The sequence below is a fragment of the Suricata suricatta genome, chromosome 4 (assembly GCF_006229205.1).
Source record: "Suricata suricatta isolate VVHF042 chromosome 4, meerkat_22Aug2017_6uvM2_HiC, whole genome shotgun sequence".
Lineage (NCBI taxonomy): Eukaryota > Metazoa > Chordata > Mammalia > Carnivora > Herpestidae > Suricata > Suricata suricatta.
The window spans coordinates 114,882,949-114,888,574 of NC_043703.1; the positions used below are offsets into that span (position 1 = coordinate 114,882,949).

Here is a 5,626-nt window from a genome sequence, read left to right on the forward strand (position 1 = left end):
AAAAAAAAAAAAAAAAAAAAAAAAAAAAAAACAAAAAACCCCAACAACAAAGAAAACCCCCCAAAACCATCCAACCAAACAAAAACAAAGCCAGGGATGAGTCAGCCAAATTCTGGTATTTTGAGGAAATTCCACAAATACAATTATGCTTTTTAAAAGCAGGCTGCTTTAAAAAAAAGATAACCAGAGGTGACTCAAAGTTACACCCCAGAGGAGTTGTAGAGGGTCCTGGAGAGGGTTGCCAAATAAATTCAGGGTGCTCAGTTACACTTGAATTGCAGAAAAATGATGAATAATATTTTAGTCTAAGTATCTTGTATAATTGTTAGATAAATATGTCTTATGCCTCAAATATTGCATGAGACATACTTATCTAACAAAATTATTTTAGTTATTTGAAATTCAAATTTGAGTGGGTGTCCTGTAGTTTGCTGTATTCTGCCTGGCAAGCCTCCTTAGAGAAGGTATGCAAGGACTGTTAGACACAGGGAGGGGGAAGGGCACTGGATGAATGAGATTTGAGGCCAGTTCGAGTGGTGGGTGGTCTGGGCTTTCAGGTAGTTCTGCTGGCTGAAAGCCTTTGGTAGCCACTCTGGAGGGTGATTCCACAAGGTGGCAAGAGTTGTCTCTGGTAGACTGGGGGGCTTCTGGGTGAATGGTGCCAGGAGGCCTGCATGACAGATATGCAGCTTCAGGCAGCAGCAGTGGCTCTGAAGGCATAGGCCTCCTGAGGCAGCAAATTCTTTGTTGACTTGCAATTGGGTGTGTGAGGTTGGGCAAAGAGACTGAAGTATTTGTGTACCAGGAAGAAGGTCCGACACATTGGGTCTGGCATGTGTTACTGTGGCCTTGCCAGAAAATGAGAGAAACCAAGAATGAGGACTCCTGCCAGTGTGGCCCGTGGCCCTGGCCCCCTCAGATGCTGGACATGGAACTGGCACGCAGCCCTCCAGCCTGACCTCTCCGAGGAACTCTCTGACAGTGTCCAAGTGAACATGGACCGTCCAAAACAATACGCATTCAACCTGTTTCCTGGGGCAGGGGATGGGAGTGGGGGTGGTTGGAACCAGACCTGGAAGGAACCTTGGTCCTTTAAAGATAAGTAAATAGAAAAAACCACCACCACTACCATGAGTTTTTGAAAAATAGCCTGTAGCATTATGGAGAGAATGGAGAGCACAATGGGTGGAGAAAAAAAAAACACATTTTAGAAATTACTGGCATAGGGGAAAATACAACTCAGTCTCAGTAGCAAAAGATAGAAAACAAAAGATACAAACAAGAAAACACAGAAAACAAAAATTATAGAAAAACACAACAGAAAATGAATAAAACATATTTGTTTTCCTAATAAATGAAAATGGATTAAACTTTTCTACTAAGTGATAAGGACTCTCAGCTATATCAAATTCAACTGTCTTTAAGAGGTATGTCTAAAACAGTACAACTTAGAATGGCTAAAAAATAAATATTATGGCAAACAAAATAAGGTAAGTGCAAATAAAAAGAAATAGAATTTAAAGTAAAAAGCAAAGAAAACAAAATGTGTGTTTTAAATTTATTTTTTTAATGTTTTATTTATTTTTGATACAGAGCGAGACAGAGCATGAGGGGGGGAGGGGCAGAGAGAGGAGACACAGAATCTGAAGCAGGCTCCAGGCTCTGAGCTAGCTGTCAGCACAGAGCCTGATGCGGGGCTTGAACCCACGAACGTGAGATCTGACCTGAGCAAGTCGGGGGCTTAACCGACTGAGCCACCCAGGCGCCCCCAAAATGTGTGTTTTATATAAATAAAAAATACACATCTCAGTGAGAAAACCCCAAATATTTATGTACAGGACAGTAAAGCTTAGACATATTTAAAACAAAAATGGTAGGAATATGTAAACTCATACCTCACACAAATAAAAGCATGAAATGAGAGAAATTAAAGTTGCAGTGGGGATTTTAATGCCTCTCTCTCCTAAGCAGATGAAGCAACAAGTAAATAAATAAGGAAATGAGAGGTCTGAATAACAAGGTAAAATATTTGTTAAGCTACATCAAAACTAGCTTTAAAATAGAGAATGAAAAATAATAAAAAAAGAATACATTTTTTTCCTAATGCTCAGAGAATATTTACAAAACCTGATCACATATTAATTTAACAATAAATTACCAAGAGCAGAGATCATACAAGACAGATTAAAATGCAATAAAATGAGAAATTAATAACAAAAGTTTAAACAGAAAGACCAACCACTTGGAAATTTAAAAAGTATTTTATTGAGACTTCCAGTATGAACATGGCTGCATAAGTCAGCATTTTCCCCTTTTTCTTCTGGAAATCATTCAAACCCACAAACTCCATTTTCAGTAAAAGTTGGAAACAAATAAAACCCGCAGACTCCAAAATACATGTAAGGGCTGTCCAAAGGCAACCAAGATTGGGTAGGAGCCACTAGGCAGTAGATGAAGAGAAAACGATGAAAGGTCATAGTGGTAGCAGGTCTCAGAAAGCACCATCCTTCCGAATAAAAGAATGTTGAGAATTAATTAAGACAGGTTTTAGGCACATGGATGCTTATTATCTATTATCCTTACTTTTGTGTCTGCTTGAAAACTTTATAATAAGTAGTTTAAAAATATGGTTCCTGAAGCTGAGGTTTCACCATGAAATATAAAAGTTATCCCCCTTTGTTCTCAGTAATGGATATGGGAACTTTGGAGTAAGGTTCAGGCTGAAGACAAATGCCCCTTAGACCTGGTCTGATTCAGAGAAGCAGAGAAAGTGGGGCGACCCAAGAATCACATAGATGAGCCAGTTTTCAGGAAGCAATCTGCCTCTGTGGGGGGAGCAAAGGAAATAATCAGGCTAGAAAAATCCAACACCTTTCATGATGAGAAATAATAAAAGAACTCTCAGGGCATTAATTAAAAAATACTACGAAAAATCAAAACTTAGAGAAGAGGATATATACCCACCAGGCAAATTTTTCCAAGGGGCAGATGAAATGAAATATTTTACAGTGAACACTTCAGAGGTGGGACAGTCAGACTGCAAAGCAGAAATGAAATAACTCAAAGGATGGTGGGAAGAGGAGACCTGCTATGTGAACTGGTATGATTCAGGAAGGAAAAAGAAGAAAGGAGCAGGTTGGAAGGGGCACAGGGCAGAAGGGTCACACAGGAAGGGGTAGAGGACAGAATTGATGGAAATCAGCTAAAGAATATGGAAATTAAAAAAACCCAGAAGTATAAAACAAAAAAGAGAAAATAACAGATATAGAAATCAGGGAAAAGAGATCCAACATTTGCATAATTGGAGTCTTTGAGAAAGACAACCAAAACAATGAACTAAAACAAAAAGACACTTAGAGTGTAATAGAATGTCACTGGAGTGAAGGAATACCTGAATATACATACTACAAGGTCCACTGTGGGTCAGGAAAAATCAGCCCAGATTGGTCAACCCTGAGACATATCCTGGTATATGTTATTGGACTTTGGAGGTAAAGGAGGAATTTTGTGCTAGTCATACCCTTTTCTCTTTTCTCTTTTCTCTTTAAATGACTTCATATTAAGTCATTTAAAATAGGAAATAAAGGAAGGTAGCCTCAGTTTCTCCACAACAATATTTAATAATTAAACCCAAAGACAGTAAAGCACCATATGTAAAATCTCAAGGAAAGAAAGGGTGGCCCAGGATTTATATTCAGCCAAGCTGCCATTCAGGCACAATGGCTACAGACACCCAGGTGCCATATTCAGAAACTGGGGATATAGGTTGCATGCCCCCATCTTGAGGAACTCCTAGAGAATGAACTCAGTTAGGAGATAATGGGGAAAGCCAGAACGAAGGGACTGTCTGTGACCATATTTTACCTATAATGAAAATAAGTGGCAGGATTAGAGTAATAGGACAGAATATAAATATGTGTGGTGAAAATGTGGAAGTCACAAAACTGACAAAACTTAGGCACAGAAGGAGGAAAGAGGATGGCATGCAGAGTAAGAACATGGATTAGTATGTTGTATAATAAATAGAGATTGTATTTAAAATTGGCAACTCAAATGACAGGATTACATTTAAAATTGATAAATCAAATAACAGGAGCATAAGCAAATTATAAGCAAATAGTAGAGAGTAAATACTGAGGAGGACAATACTGCCAGAACCAGAGTAAAGGAGAGGGAGTGGGGAGGGAGATAAAATTCCATTATTTTATTATTGCTATATTAGGGAAATCTCATAAATACTGTTCCTAAAGACAGAGAGGACTTAGAGAATTAGTAGTATATATAAATGTATAATAATATTAGAATAGAAACACAGTGCATTCTAGATATCAGAAACACCCCCCCCCCACACTCACACACACACAGAAAATAGACCATGCAGGCAAAGATTTTCAAAAGCAGATGGCTCAGTCGGTTGAGCGTCCAACTTCGGCTCAGGTCATGATCTCACAGTTCATGGGTTCGAGCCCTGAATCAGGCTCTGTGCTGGCAGCTTGGAGCCTGGGACCTGCTTCTGATTCTGTGTGTCCTTCTCTCTCTCTGCCCTTCCCCTACTCATGATCTGTCTCTCTCTCTCTAAAAAATAAATAAATGTTAAAAAAATAAAATTAAAACTAAAAAAAATAAAAAATAAAAAAATGAAATTGGGAAATGTAACAAACATATCTGACTACATAAATATAAATATAAACCCAGATCAAACCTATCTATCATATCAGTGCTTATCATATCAATCATTCATTAATTACAAAATTTAAATCCAGTCTCAATAGATTCATAAAGGTTGAAAAGAAAAGATTGTGGAAATGTGTGTCGGGCAAATGCAGATGAAAAAAAGCGGAAGTCACAGTCTTATTATTAGATGAGAGTCGATTCACATTCCTCAAATGAATGAGACAAAGAATGACACTTTATAACATTAAGTGGTTCCATTCCAAGAGGTGACAGTTCTGAAAATAACCTATGTGCTAAATAACACAATATCAATATTTACAAAACAGAAGTTACAGGAGACAAAAGAAGAAATATTAGTTAGGGAGAGATGAATTTTTCTCTCCTCTCAATTCATGCCGGGTCAAGGGGGACACAAACATAAGAGGAGATAGAGAACTGGGTTAGTTATTCACCTGATTGAGCCCTGCAGCCTGAAAACACAGACGCCTTTGGCACAGTTCCAAAGATTGACCACATAACAGGTCATGAAGAAAACTTTAGTAAAATTCAAAAAGTGGCATACCACTGACGATGTTTTTGATTATAATGCCACAAAATGAGAACTTATTTTTTTAAGTTTATTTATTTATTTTGAGAGAGAGACAGAGTGAGCAAGTGGGGGAGGAGCAGAGAGAGAGAGAGAGAGAGAGAGGAGTCCCAAGCAGACTCTGTACGGTCAGCACAGAGCCTTACTGATGCAGAGCTTGAACTCATGAACCATGAAATCATGACCTGAGCCAAACCAAGAGTCGAACACTTAACCAACGGAGCCATCCAGGTGCCCCAAATGAGAACTTACAATAATAAGATCAAAAGCCCAAAAGTTCTCTCCTATCAAGACAATTAAAAAAAACCCACACTTCTTTTTTAACATTTCTTGGTAGAAGAGAAAATACAAAGCCATACTGCAGAT

General features: G+C 38.2%; 1 protein-coding gene across 1 annotated transcript in view; it reads left to right on the top strand.

Annotated features, from left to right (window-relative positions):
• Window positions 1-5,626, top strand: part of DYSF (dysferlin) — a 209,043-nt gene that overhangs the window by 178,045 nt on the left and 25,372 nt on the right. The gene's annotated exons all lie outside the window — the stretch shown is intronic.